At 34.2% G+C, this 16,336-nt stretch overlaps 1 protein-coding gene across 3 annotated transcripts in view; it reads right to left on the reverse strand.

Moving 5' to 3' along the window:
- The window catches only part of LOC145247403 (uncharacterized), a 270,622-nt gene that overhangs the window by 225,371 nt on the left and 28,915 nt on the right, over window positions 1-16,336 (reverse strand). Inside the window, exon 2 of one of the 3 annotated variants that reach the window (XM_080109106.1) lies at window positions 4,387-4,410. The exons of the other annotated variants lie outside the window; for them this stretch is intronic. The gene's annotated coding sequence lies outside the window, so the exon portion shown is untranslated. The remainder of the gene's footprint in view (window positions 1-4,386; window positions 4,411-16,336) is intronic. 3 annotated transcript variants of the gene reach the window in all.

Below are 16,336 nucleotides of genomic sequence, written 5' to 3' on the forward strand. Positions count from 1 at the left end.
ATTACAGGGTAGAATGATAAAATTGTCGCTCTAGAAAAGAAGACATGATTCCATTTCTGTTTGATGAAAACAGTTTTTTTTTTGTTGCAGACCATCTACTAGTTGTAAGTTCTGTACAAATCCCAACAGTGATAGGAGCCTTCTATCATGTCTGAAAGTTCAACGAGTGAAATCGGAGATGTGCCGCTGTACAACTCATGCTCTCTACCAATCCAAGTTATGACAAGAAGACCATTACCAGTACTCTCAAAATGCAAATCTGGACAGTTCAACGCTTGAGGGCACAGCTCAATGAAGTTTCTGGCCACGATTACGGTCTTTGGTGTGGTTTGAAATAATGGCCACATCATGCCACCTCACATCTTGGCTTGAAAGTCAACACCAAAGTGCACTTGGATATACTGAAAAGTGTAGTGATCCCCTAGTGCAATCAGGTGGCTGCTGGCAAACCCTGGGTGTGACAGCAAAACTTTACGCCAACCCAAAAGTCCAAAGAGATCCAGGCTTGGCTTCAAAAGGAGTGCTATGACTTTGTACTCTTTTCTCTCTGCACCCCCCCCCGAACCTGAACCTGCTGGACTACTTCATTTAGACATACGTTAAGAACATCACCAACATGATCTCCCATAACAAAGCCAGTTTGATCGCCACCATCCACCAAGCTCCCACTGGCACTTGTGGAAAAGAATTGGTTCCAGTTCCGGATCCATATCGAGGTGGTGATTGTGGCTGAAGGTTGCTACATTGAATAGATGTCAGTTCTACTACATAATCAAGTTACCTGAATAGATTTTTTCAATGAAAGTTTTAAAATAAAGCTGTAGTGTTGTTTTCTTTAGGGTGACAAATTTATCGTTCCACCCTGTATATTTCTTTTTTGTTATAAGAACTAATTTTGCTCCCATACAGAAAAAAAAGCAGCCCTTTCTTCCTCCTTGTATTTAACATCTTTCGAAATTTCCACAAAAAGTTTTTTTGTAAGGGTTTTCTGTCTGTGAAACACGTTACTACAGGACTGTTTCCCTGCAGATGATAACATGGTCGTCTTCAAATCTAACACCAACAAATTGCAGTTATGAACTATTCCCCCTAGTATTTGAATGGTTAATCTATGCAATCATTCTTAATCGTCTAAGGTTCCTCTCTCAACTGATAATTGTTCTATCTCATTAAACCTCATCATAGAAGCCACACTTGATGACTTAAAAATCACCTCTTCCTAAGTTCGTAATATAAAAAACCTAGACACCTCAAAATGCACGAGGCCTGATCTTATCCCAACTATACTGTTAAAAAAAAAAAAAAAAATGCTCCGCCAACTTTTCAACAAATGCCATTAAATTTTGCTTTCTTGACTGCTGGAAATTGCTTCTGTGGTACAAGTTTACAAGAATTCTGGCGAAAGAATTGACCTACTAAATTATCACCCTATTAGCCTCCTCCCTCTCTTCACCAAAATCTTTGAGTCTTTAATTAATCAAGCACTAGTTTAGTCCACCATCTTATAGAAAATAAACTTCTGACCAATAGTGTGGATTTAAGCAAGTTAACCCTACTGCAAATATCCTAACTAATCTCTGAACATATATGTCACCATGCACTGGCTAGGGCAGTAGGTCTAAACATATATAAAGCCTTTGATAGGGTGTGGCATGATGGTCTTCTCATGAAAATTAGATGATATGGTATTACTGGACGAATACCTAACACAATCAAATCTTTCTTAAATAAAAGAAAAATTCAGATTGTCCTTGGTCTTTGCTAAAAAATTTAAGGCTAGTTTAAATGATTTTATATTTGAAAAATTAAATGTTTTCAAATTTCAAAGAATTTAAGTAATGATACAATTTTAACTATTAACAAAAGATAAAAATGGGTGACTTGCTTACGAAAAAATGGAGATATCTTCTGGTGGATTTAATTTTGTAATTAAATTACTTTCTTTAAGATTTATTGTATTTTTGATTTTGATAATAATCGATTAATAGTAAATAAAAAATTTAAGTAAAGTTATGCAGAGGTAAGAAATACAATCATACGAGAAATAGTCACACAATTTTATTAATATAGCGATTTTTATCAACATTTTGCGATTTTGTGTAAAGAAAATACAAAGTTATACATATTTACTGATAGTTTATATATTTTTACTCAATCAATGTATTTATACAGCAGCCGAGGAAACAGCAATACCCCCCTCCTCCTTTAGAGAAGATAATTACTTCCACTCAAACACAGAATTATAACCAAGGAATTTTCATCCTGTAATCTAAAAGATTTACCCAGTTTTTAGGTTCTTAAAATGTCAGTAGATTTTAATATGATTATAGAAAAGCATTTCCCCAAAGTATTATCACAAACATGAAGAAATTAGTATTAATTACAACCAATATTAGTTTCAGAAAAAAAAAAAAAATTCATTCAGAATCCGATTTCTGCTGGTTTATAAAAAAAAAGGACAGATTTAGCATGACACTGTAGGCGTTGCATAATAAAGAACTCTTCTCTTTTGTACTTAGACAGCATCATTCGAATACTGATTGGTATGCGGGTTGACAAGATAACACAGGCACGTTCTTACTAGTGTAGTGATATGTTGGGCGAATAAAACATTTCACGCATGTACACCTTTTTCTATTCCTGCCCAATGTAGTTCCATGTCTTTTACAAATAGCGAGACTTCGAGTGCCATAATGACAAGATGTTGCATTGTCTTTCTCTTCTCTCACCATTACTTAGCAGGAGAATAAAAGTTTCAGTCCAAACATCAACATAAACAGACGTCATATTTTTTGCTTCACTTCTAACTATAACTTGACTAAAGGAGATAAAACGTCTGAACTTGATCCCGTTTTTATAGTACATACATGTCAGCTGAACCATTTCAGATACAGTTATATAACAATAGTGCATATCTTAACACTTCTACTGCAGTTTCACTGCATTACCGAACCTCAGATGTGTACTAACCCATCTCTAACATCTCTCATATCTAAAAAGAAAATAACATATATAACAGATATTAGATATTGTTTGGCTCACATCTTAGGATCCGCAATGTCGTGAAAGTGCAGTAAAATGTTAAGCTAAGTACAATATATTATCACACGCACACATAAACTGAAAATGGTAATAAAATCCTTCTTCAATGCTGTACTTGCTGAACAGATATTGATCCACGTTAAGATCAGATTATTAAATCGAATTGAAAAGCCGAGAGAATACAAAATACTGCCATTAGAATATACCATAAAACAAACTCTTATAAAGGCTGTTTCTGTGTTATTGATTTTGGATAAAGTGAGAAAATGTGAGAGAAATTGAGAACTTGATACCCGAGTAACAAATTGCTTACAGGTGTGATCAGTTGCATGAGGAGACACGTGCATCATCAATATTTTCCATGAAAAACAGAGGAAATAAAAATTATCAGTTCTTATCAAAATTCCATCTTTTTTATTTTTATTATTTTTTAAATTCAATTTTCATCCCAAACAAGGCGCAGTGCCACTCTGAAGTATGGGGCTGCTATCGGGGACATAAGTTGCAGGGGTATTATGAAGGGAGATGAGTAGCAAGATGTCTGTTCACATTACACTTGAACTTCTGCATGTCATTACAGTTGGGAAAGCAAAATCCCGGAAGGGAGTTCCAAAGTCTAGCAGTTCTGGGGAAGAAACTATTGGAGTAGAAGGCTTTCTTTGTGATTCTTAACCTACAAGCAACATTTTGTTTGGTTTCAGAAAACATATTCTACAGTTCTTCGCTGTAAGAGGAGATGAATTCTTTCCTAACTTTATTACAGAAAGCAGCTCAAATTTTCTGATAAAACTCGAACACACCATGCTGAGTTTACCCTTGATGCTAGCAACCATTATGCTAGTTACACAGTCAGCCACAGACGGCATATGAGAGCTCTTCAATGGGCCTGTCAAGACATGTCAAGTATTTTCATAGTGAGATTTGGAACCAGACTGAGATCACTTAAAATTATTCAAGGGGAAGAGTATGAATCTATAATTTTTTTCAGTGATATAGCAGATTGCATTAACCAACTCCAAAAGAGTTGATATGCCATAAAACAAGAAATTTTACAAACATTTTTAAAGAACGCATTGAATATTAATTTTTTGTGATCACAGACTTATGGGACCCTGAATCTGAAATGGAATTGTTTTTTTTTTTTTGTTATCTTTAATAAATTCATTTGCTTTTATTTTCATTTTTTTTTTTTAAATTCATCAAAATTAATTACTTCAGTGTCATTAGTTCATATTTATTTACCTCCCCACGAGGGCAAAGTTAGACACAAGATTAGTTTACCATGTTAGAAAAATCCAGCTCCCAAAAAGGGGCACACTGGATTGGGACAAAAATAAAACTTACCTTAGTTTAAGACTTTTTCACTGACTGAGGACAGAAAAAATTAAAGCATAGCATCAGAACAAAAAAAAAAAAAAATTTTCTTAAAAGTTACACATCTATCGCATCATTCTCATATCATTTCTCTCCATCCAACAGATGTCCTCACTAGGCAGGTTTCACTTTCCATAGCTCATCCTACACATGCATGATGATGATGATGATGATGATGATGATGAGGAGGAGGAGGAGGAGGAGGAGGAGGAGTTCTAAGAAACTCGTGTGGTCCATTGCAAATGATGTACAAATTGGAAGAGAGGAAATAACCAAACTAATAAATTTGTTGCTGACGAGATCTGATATATTTTTAGATTCAACACTTCAAAACTTTGAATCATTTTTCAATAATTATAGTAAATGCTTGCTGGTCTTCAAGCACTTCAATTAAGTACACAGCTGAGGAATACTGGCAGTCCTGTAAAAACAATGTAAACAAAGTTACCCAACAGATGTTGGGTAAAATCAGACAATGTGTAAAGAACTGAATCTCTGGCCACACTAAGCTCGCAAACCAAACCAAACAGGCCCACTGCTCTGAGAATGACAACTTCTGCTGAGAGACTGCACATTCTGTAAAAAGTGAATCTTAATACCTACTGGCAAAACGTTGCTAAAGACATAGAGCAAATAGCAACAGTCAAAGACTTTTGAAAACTACACTAGACTCTTAAAATGACAACTAAGGGAAACAGCAGCCTAAGTGAAATGTTGTTGGACATGAATGGAACACCTATCTCCCAGTTGGCAGACGACAATCTTATGGAAGCAATATATGAAATGCTGCCAAACCACAAACCTCCCTCACAGTCCTCCTATCACCCTCACAAACATCCCCCTCCCGAGTATAATACCAACCGTGATTCTTCAATGGAAGAAGAGATATGTGATGTCATAAAAAAAAACTACAGAATAACAAAGCATCAAGCAAGGATGGCCTTCCAGTAGAACTTTACAAGAGCTGCCCAGACCTGATGGCCAGATGCTTACACCGAATTCTTGATTCAGTATGACACTTGGAACAACTACCTCAAGACTGGAGCGATGCAATACCCCCCCCCTTACACAAAAAAGATAACATTTGTGATTGCCGTAACTATAGAGGCATTAGTTTGATTGATGTAGCCTCATAATTTTTCTCATTTATCCTACTGCATCGTTTTCAGAATATTCATGACTGCAGAACCCAACTGAACTAAGTGGGCTTCCATTGGGGCAGAGGATGCATAGATCAAATTTTCTCCCTTAGGCAAATTCTCGAACAATAAATAAGCTTATTAGCAATCTACCGCTGTATGTTTCATTGATTTCACCGCAACTTTTGATGCTGTGGATCGCAAAAGCCTTTGGGACATCATGCATCATGATGGCTTCCTGGCCAACGGTTCTCAACCTCATTAAGGTGTATTATGCACACACCCAAACATACTTTCATCATTCAAACGGGCATCCACCAAAGATGTGTACTCTCCCCACCCTACTCAACTACAGCTTTAACTGGATCCTAGAGAAAAAGTTTGGTTAGCTTCACTGATGTCAAAGGTGATTTAATCGCGTTTTGCACCGATCTGATGAGGATTCATCCGTAAATTGGTGGCACTCAATGCACCCACTAGTTGGAAGGTGTGGCTTGCAACGGTCAAAACAGACACGGAACTCATGTCTAAACCTCATGTTTTTCGTGTTTGACACTGGAATCATAAATGGCCAGATCATGCCATTGACTCTGCTGCCAATAGATGAGAGTGGATGGCCTTGACGGGCAATGCAGTTAAAACCACTAGAGCTGGCTCAACCCACCCCAGTTATACAAGTAATTATAGCAGATTTCATCACAATTTTATCAATAAATGCTACAAAAATGTAAGGAACAAAAGTAAAAATGAAAACAGAATTAACCAAAGATGAAGCAGAGTTTAGAAAAATTTGATCTATTCCAACTTTACAATGAAACATGAATTATGGTTAAAGTCTGCTGTACTCATTGGTTAAGTTATTGGATCAATGCAACAAGTCAGCATTGCTTAGCATATTACTTTCGATGGAGAGGAGGAGGTATTTTGCTTTGATCAAAACAATACTGGTTTACTGGCTGAACTTGTCTGCAGTAGAAACAAAGAAAACTAATAAAACCAGCACTTTATTGAGGATTCACCGCACAGCATTTGCAAGAGAGAAAAAAAAACATGAGTTTTTAAGGAATTATATACAGTTGAATCATGAAATCTATATATTAATAAAATATTAATTTCTTTTGTCATATTAATATAATATTATTTTCTTTTGTCATGTTATGGTGAAAAGGAAGTTGAAAGAAGAAAAGAAAAAGACAAAAGAGGGGAGAAAAAGGAGTAAAAAAAAAAAAAAAAAAGGAGAGCAGGAATAGGAAAGGAGAGGGAGGATAAAAATATTGAAAATGATTGTCCTAACTAAAAAAAAAAAAAATGTGAATCAATAGCCAGGTTATGAGATGTGTGGGTCTAGACATTTTTTTGTTCATCTATCCAATCAATGGAGAACATGATTGAACAGGTGACAGTGAAGAGTCAATAAATGATGGAAAGAGGGAACATGAGGAGATGTATTAAACACTAAAGTTTCATAATATAAAGGGTGTGAGTTCAATCCCTGTACACAATAGTACATTCTCATTTTTTTCTTCAACCACACACAAGTTAAATTTCACAATAAAAATATAAGAAACAAGAAATTAAGTAGGTCATTATTTGAATGCAAATATATTTTATTCTCATATAAAAATATTGCTTATTGGATTTGTTTGGAAAAAAAATTTAAAATATTTCTTCCATCATTTTTGAAAGAATGGAACCGAGAGTTTTAGTGACAAAGACGACAACACCACCACCACCAACAACAACAATAACAATAATAATATTTTATTGCTAAAATATACGAGTTTGGACGATTCTAAACATAAGATTGTGTGTGAGTGTGCATATGTGCAAAGTCCGAGCCCCTCTCTACTTCAACTACTACTCCTACAAAAAAAAAAAAAAAAAAATTGCTGACTGAAAATTAAAAAAAAAAAAAAAAAATGAAAACAGCACAAACTTCAAATTCTTTGAAAATTAAAGACTCATAATATCTGTGGCTGTACATTCTATGTAGTTATATGTAAACAGATATAGATTCCAACTTTTCAACAAAACCTGCAATGATTATAAGTCTGTTGTACTGATTGTTGGCTAAAGCATTTAACGATTGCATCAAGTCAGCATTGCCTAACATTATTTTTGAGAGAAGGGAGAGGTTTTGCTTCGATCAAATTTACTAGCTGAGTTTGTAGTTGAAACAGACAAAACTAACAATGAAATCAGCAAATAACCAAGGACTTACCTCACAGCATTTGGAGGTATGTACTTGTTCATTCGTTTGAGAATGCAATTGAAAACAATTGTAGATTTATTTGTTTTAGAGGCAAATATCTATCCCTTCTCTACTAATATATAAAAGAAACTTTGTGTGTGTCTGTTTATATGTGTGGACTCGAAAACGGCTGAATCGATTTTTATGAAATTTCACACAAAGGTCCTTTATATGCCTGGCAGTGTTGTTAGATAGGCTTTGTATCAGAATGTGTTTGATAAGTATTGATAATCAAAATAATCTGGTGAAAGGAGAAACAGGCGATTTTGACCAAAGTTAACACCTTACACAGCCTAACATCACAAATCCATCTGAGAAGTTTTATTACCACACAAGCCGAAACATACAAAAGCAACAGTAGGTTGGTTCTTTGATATGACAGAAGAGTGTTCGAAATGAATGTTTCTGTTTAAAGCACAACTGAACAATGATACTTGACGTTTTCATTTTAAACTTAAATTCAAGCCATTGTCACCGCACAAGCAGTGAGGCTAGGCATATAAAATCAACAGTAGGTTCTTTGATATGACGGGTCCATTCAAAATGAATGTTTCTGTTAAGAGCACAATTGAAGCATGATACTTGACCTTTGCATTATAAACTTTAATGCAAGCCATTATATATAAAAAATAATTTTATAAAATCAACAGTAGGTTCTTTACAGTGCAATATATTGTGAACTAAGTAACTGTGGGGAGGCATGTGAAGCTTCCTCCAGATGCACCACTATGGGTCGCCAATTAGAACAAGCAATCAATTGATTTGATTGAAAAATGGGCGATTTCTCTGATTTCAATGACAATAAAAATATAGATGTGTGAAACATTTGTTGATCATCATTCAATCCTGGACAACATCAGGTCACCTTGCTAGGTTTTTTTTTAATAAAAGAGTCTTCGAATTTAATTCATTCACTTCATCACTTTCAATCCTTTCATAATATTCTTAATCATTCAACTAACAATGTATCCATTTCATTAACTGTTATTATCGAGTGGCTTTTAACCTTGATAACTTGCAACTTACTTAAAAAAACATATTTAAGCGATAGGCTGGATCCTGGCAGCTTCTGTTACTCTTGGTCAGAATGGGCCTAAGATCAATGCCAGTTAAGGTTTAAACCCTCTTCCATATATTAAATTAGGGTTTTCACCATGGGATATAGTTTAAAAATCAAAGTATTAGCCTTCAAAGTATAGATGAATGAAGTATAATAAAAAGGATTTTACTCTCCTTATTCAGAAATGCATAAGTGGAGATTAGAAAGAGAATAGTCACCAGTGAACCCACAAAGGGCAAACAACTAATACCTTAAATCTCCAATCAAAGGCTACAAAAACAATTATAGAGCTTGTAGACAGCCCTATGTAAGTATTTACATATTTTCCTGAGATATGTCATACTGCAGCTTGACATGACAGAAAAAGATTTATGACCGTAAATTGTAGACTTGCATGTTCAAAATTCAACACCAACCACCAAAACTGCTTAAACGCCTACCATTATCTTCACAGATGGTCACCGCCCTCTACCAAAAAGCTTAAATTGACTGAGTGAATAATATCACCCAAGTTGCAAAATCCTGCCCGAAGTAATTTATACCCCCCCCCCCGGCACGGTAATAACCCTATTATTTTCCCTTTCTTCCTTCTGAACGGATTTCAACAACAAACTTTCATTATTCCCTTTTTTCTTTTTAATTGTAATCACACAAGAAGTAGCAATGATGGAAGTTGTAACCAGGACAAACTGTGGATTCAGTGTGCCATGTTGAGTTTTGCAATGACTCATGCATAATTTATTAATCTTACTATCTCAAACCTGGCATTCAGAGAATGATCAAAGTAAAATCCATTTTAAAACGCTGGAGATATTTTAAGTAGGGTAGTCCATGGAGTAAATGTGAGATTCTGTTTAAGACACGTTTTAAGTCTCCAAGCATAGTTTTGGGACAATTGAAGTCAAAAATCACTGATCAGTCACACAATGATCTACAAAGCTATTCTTGTGATATGTGAGGCAAAACTAAATTGTCTTTCAGAAAATCATAGGTTTATATGGTTAATATACCTGTTTTCAACCGGAAAAAAACGATATAACTGAAAAAAAGGCCTAAAATGGAGATATTTTAGTGACAATTTTTGTTACCTCACCACAAAGAAGAGCCAAAAATCACTTTTAGACATGAAACTAAGGGAAATAAATAATCATTTTCGTTCAACAATAGTATAAAATTGCATTTGTGCAAAAAAAAAAACGCTGCTCATAGAACTCTCTTCGAATTTTACCCATTCTCCTCAATTACAGGCTGTGACAATTTTTTCCCGATTTTGGTCAAAAAATGCGTCTTTTTGGCAAAGATCCCTCTAAAATGATGACAAACGAAGCAAACACTGTCCCTATGGTCATTTCTCAGTAACCTTGATCAGTTAGCTTTCATTTAAGCTTTAGAACAGCAGCAACCGGCTAGCGGTTCCCAAAATATTGCACGTTTTGTTTGACCGGGTGAAAAGTGAAGCCGAAAATAATTTTTTCTGTAAAAAAAAAACAAACCTGCCTTCAATTTTCGAAAAATCAAAAATCCCTTCTATACAACTTGTCACTAATATCAATCTGAACAACTTGTATATCAGGAATTTTTGATTTTGGCCAAATTGAAGACGTGCATTTTTTTTTACAGTAATATTTTTTTTGTCCAAATTTGTCCCCCAGCAGTATTTTTCACAGTTGATACCAAATTATGTGCTAACAAAGTGGTCATATCACTTCTGATAGGTTTCCACAACTATTCCCTCCAACAGGGTTGAAAACTAAGTGACTCACCCTTCATTTTTGCTTTGAGGGTTTCCCTTGTGAATGATTTATATGTCAAAGGCAATTTCTCATCAAGATCTGGTATTCTCTCCCTTATTTTTGGATTCCTCACAAAATTCTGGTTAAGAAAGATGGCCTAACACTTATGATTGATAGGTTTTGAGTAATTTTCTTAAATAGTTTCGCAATCTGCAGGATACGGTCCTTGGGACAAAAAAATGGGAAGTGCGATTCCGGCCGTCATGAAAGAATTGCTTGAAAACATGGTTTCCCATCAAAATTTTGTATTCGTTTTTGTTTTATTGGATTCCTCGTGAAATTTTGGTTTAGAAAAATGGTATAACACTTATACATTATCTGTTTTGAAAATTGACCTAAAATGGCAATTGTGTCCCAAAACTATGCTTGGAGTCTTGAAACGTGTCTTAAGTGAAAGTTAAATGATGAAAACAAAAACAAAATAGTGATTGCAAAAAATAATTTAAAGACTAGTATCTGTTCTGGTTAAGCACAGAAAACCGTTGTCCCAGATATTACATCCTCTTAAGGAGCAATATTATCGATCGCCTGAAGCATGCTCACTAAGAAATGCAAAAAAGGTTGATCATGGCTAATTTTGTACTCAACCAGAGTGCTAATGCTAGATTTCCATGGTAAACTGAACTCGTTCCCAACATTTCAGTTGTGCGAGGCATGTAAATAAACTACTCTTAGGAATGTTATGAATCTAGCTTCACTTCCTCCATGGATAAAATAGTAGGGTAAACGACATTATTAAGACTTTATAGAGCAAGTTAGAAGGAAACTCCAAAATCGTGCCAACTACTGACAGTAGTGGTACTCTATTGATCTTTTAAGACAAGAAATTTGAATTTCAAACTATATGTTACTAGTACCCAAACATATAGAAGTGGCACTCACCCTATGTAGGTTGAACTGGCTTCCTTCAAAGGAGGAAGTTTAATGAGAATGTCAAATTCACATGTGATTCCTGAGGTTACTTGTACAGTCAGGGAAGAGAATGACATTAAATTTTTGCAGTTCTTGCAGATAGGTGTCAATGTCCTCCTACATGCAGTGGCTGGTATTGCCAAATAGTCACTCATCTGGTACAGATCAGGACCAATGTTGCTTTTCAGTTATTTAACGAGAACTGGTGTGTCAACATGATTATGCCACATGTTGCCAGTCAAATATTATGAGTGACAAAATATTAAGGAGACACCCTGTCATTCAGTAAACAGGGACAGATTAACCAAACTTGATAGTGTGTGCAGCTTTTTGTCAGGATTACTAGTCATCACATCATTATCATCATACTACTCAGTTTAACATTTGTTTTACATGTTGACATGTGTTGGACGGTTTTAAGAAATCGACTTCTAAACTAACCTATCTCTAGCCAGGTCTCTATTTATCTGACAAGTCCATTTTATCATTTCGTCACATATTTTTTTTTTACCTTCCCCTTTAAACTGGACATGCAACTGCAACTATTCAGCATCTACTACTCAAAAACTCATCTATTATTTCAAAATCAGAGTAATAATATCTTAAAAAGATCATTCATTCTTAATGGTGGTAATAATATTTCAACGTCACACTTTGAAATAATGAAGTCAAAAAGCATTTTATTTCATCGAAACATAAGTACCCTTTTGTCATAAAATAATCCAGGTTGAAAAGTTTACAAAATTCATCACGAAACTTTGTGTCTTGTTTGATACAAAGTCACTAACAATATGTCAAGCATAATTCCAGTAATATCGTCATGATTTGCACTAGAGGATCACCACACATTCAGGTACATTTTGGTGTTGACTTTCAAGCTGACTTTGAAGATTTGAGGTGGCATGATGTGGCTCTCACTTAAACCACACCGAAGATCATAACTATGGCCGGAAACTTTGTTTTCATCACCTTGAGCATGTCCCTGTTATCTGAATTTGCCTTTTGAAGGTGCTGGCAATGGTCCTGTTATAATAACTTGGATCGGTAGAAAGCAGGAGTCGTACAGTGGCGCATCTCCGATCTTGCTTGTTGAATATTGTGTTGCTTTCAGATATGATAGAAGGCTCCTACCACTCTCGAGATTTGTACACAACTGGCCAACTAGTAGATGGTTTACAACAAAAAAAGAAAACCGGTTTTCATCAAATGGAAATGGAATCATGTCGGCTTTTTAGGACGACAATTTTATAGTTCCACTCTGTATGTAATAGACTCCTTGAGGAATGAGTTGACATTTTCTTTTCAAATTAGTACATAAAATAGCTGAGCTTCCTCCAACAAAACCTGGCTCAGTTGGCCTCCAAAGAATGATTTTTTTTTAATTTTAGATATTATTCATTTAGGCCAATGCCAATTAAAAGGATACCAACTTACTGAGTGTTTTTGTTTTTTTACTTTTAATTAAACATACACATTCACCACCCTTTATTCAATTGTGTTGAAGGAAGAGCATTAGTACTTGAAACTTAAATTTGATACTTCATCAATTTTGCACTAACATGACTGAATCATACTTTACTAACATCGTGGGTCTCTGTGAGTTAACCATGCATAGCATACCAGCTGTCTGTCTGGTTGGGGCATCGACGTTTGTGATTGTAGAGGCCGATGCATGATTGACAGTCTCTGTGGCAGAGATCGCATGTGTGCTCTGTCTCTTATCTGCTGGAACCACTACTTGCTTTCTGTAGATCTGCCTCATGTATCTTGTGTATACGTCATCGAATAAATAGTTGTAGTTGCAGGTTCAGTTTACAGAGGAAGGTCAAAGAAAAAAAACGTTAGGAAATGATCAAATCGACTTGTCGTCAAATGTGCATGTCGTCAAATGTGCATGTCATCAAATCGTGTGCAATAAAACAAACAAAAAAAATATTAACATCTTGGTTTTTAATCTTCACAACAATTTTATTTTAAGAAAAAGACACAAAGAAATGTTTATCTGATGAGCGAAACAACCACAAAAGTGCGTTGTTGGTTTGAATTGAGCACATGACACAAAAAACTTTTAATTGGTTATTGCTATTTTTATTTGTTTTTTTTTTAAATTTTTTGAGGGGGTTAAGGCATGCAGATAAGCGAACACCCACCCACTCTAAAATAAATAAATAAATAAAAAAATAAATTAAAATAAATTTAAAAAAAAAAGAAAGAGAGGGACCTTTTTCTATCTCTACTTTCTCATTTAACTGTATCATTGTTTTAAGCAGTGTAGTGGAGAAATTACAGTGCTAAAAAAAAAGAAAAAAAAAAGAAAAAAGACAAAAAGCACAAAAACACTATGATAACCGAATCCCACCTTCTTAAATTAATATTACAGAAATTGTGTTTCTTTGCATCAAACAATGTGAATTCTTTAATTCAGATTATTTTATGAAAAAGAGGGATTAAAAAATTCTTGCTGCTTCCCGCTGCATGTTTCACTGACTTCAGTTGAGTAAAGGCTCTGCATGTAACTAATAGTGATACTTTATCTAAAAAAAAAAAAAAAAAAAAAAAAAAAAGAAATCGGTGCTAGTGCACTTACTGATCCGCGCTATTTTTTAAAACCGTATTTTCAAGTTTAGTTAAAATTTTATGATATGTTTTTTATTCAATTGTAAGGTTAAAGTATAGAATAGGTACAAAACACCCTCCCCATGTTAAGAATGGCTTTTTAAATAATAACATTATTATTTCAGCACTAATCAATAAGTGCACTAGTACCAAAAAATCTCCTTGCATTCAAAAATTCAGATAAAACTTCTTTGAATAAAAAACAAACATAAAAAGCATACTATTGTCCAAGTCACAGCAAGATGTCTATTTAGCCAACTCTACATCTAAACACTATCATCTAGTAGTAATATCCCAATCTGGAAGCTTGGGTAAGTGTAGAGTATCCCCTTTAATTGTCATTATTTCCAGATCCACTGATCCTGAATGGCAGTACCTGTTAGGGTATCATCTTTAAGTTAAATAAATCTATCATTAATTGAAAAAATGTATGTGGCTACAATATATGCATATATAAGGCTATAAGCAATACAGGAAAGCGGGTGTTGAAGTGATATGATGTATGAACAAAAAGAAAAACAAATAAAGGTCTTGTAGTTTTTTTTGTGTCTTTTTGTTTTAAATCTTTGTATATCTATTTAATTTCCAAAACAATCACAAATACAAATCAGTAAATATGGACTTAGTGTTTGAAATAACCGGGATGATAGAAGTCTTTAATAGTTTGATAATATTGTCTCCTTTTCAAAAAGAAAGGAACCAAAAGAATGAGATATTTGTTCCAAACATGGTGAAAATACCAATCCAAAATTTTGGTTTTGTTTTTGTATTAAAAAAATTTACTATTACTATTATTTATTTATTTTTAAATGAAAATATCAATCCAAAGATTAAAGTTGTCTAAATATATAAAAAATGCATTCTTGATCACGGAAACAAACGTACCTAGGTGAAGGTTGAAGTGGTGTCACCTGAAACATGTCCTGAGTGAAGCCGGCCAGGGTCCTTATTCCCTGCTTGGTCGAAGTATGTAGAAACTAAATATCAGTTTAAAAGAATTTAAAAGTTATTTAGATTGTTATATAAATCAGAGTCTATTTTTTTAAGGCTCTTTTGAAATCCAGTCAATGACGGGTACTTTTGTAAATATACACACACACACACACACACACACACACACACACACATACATGTATATTAGTTGAACATATTAAAAACGTTTAACATCATGATTGAATCCGGTATTCAATGAGCCAAATAAGATTGATATACCATAAAACAAAACAATCCAACAAAAAAAAAAAAATAAACATCTGGATTTTTAATCTTCACAACAATTGAATTTTAAGAAAAAGACACAAAGAAATATTTGTCTGGTGGGTGAAGACAACCACAAAAGTGCGTTGTTCGTTTGAATTGAATGTATGATACAAAAAAAACTTTTAATTGGTTATTGCTGGGGCTTTTTATTTATTTATTTATTTTTTTTTTGGTTAAGGCATGCAGATAAGCGAACACCCCGCCCCCCCCCCCAAAAAAAAATCAAGGTCACACAAAAAAAAAAGTAAATTAAAATAAATTTTTTTTAAATTCATCTGCATGCAAGAAGGGGAGAGAGATAGAAAATGGCAGACTGAAAAAAAAAAAAAACGAATTTCATGTCTGACTTGCAAAGTATTCATTGCATAAGTAATTGAGAGAACCTTGTCTGACGACTGTTAAAAAATGTGTAGTCATAAATTCTGTGATAAATGCATATTCAGTTGTTTATAGACGTTTTGAATGCTAAGAGAAAACTGAGTGCTTATTTACATTGGTGAGCTTTTAAACTTATACATTTTAAGTGAAAACATTACGTACTAAAAAGGTCATGGCGAAATTAGTATAAATTCCAAATGTGTTGGCTTAAAAGATAACCAATATAAACAATTTGAATAGTTTGGAATCGATTTAAAAAAAAAGAAAGTAATGTTTAATCTTATGGAAATATTATTTTAAGGCTATTTTCAATGGCAACAAATCAAACAGTGCCCCAAGCTTCGACAGGGGTTTGACCACCTCTAATGACCACTTGCCTGGTCTCCTTGAATGTTTGCATATTAATGGTTAAATATTTTAGCTTTTCCAATATGAAAGTACTCAGAATAGCCAAGGATGTCAGATATAGAATTGTCTAGCATGGTTAGATAATTAAAAAATGTGCACATGT

This window comes from Euprymna scolopes, chromosome 25 (assembly GCF_053919585.1).
Source record: "Euprymna scolopes isolate OS-2025 chromosome 25, ASM5391958v1, whole genome shotgun sequence".
Lineage (NCBI taxonomy): Eukaryota > Metazoa > Mollusca > Cephalopoda > Sepiida > Sepiolidae > Euprymna > Euprymna scolopes.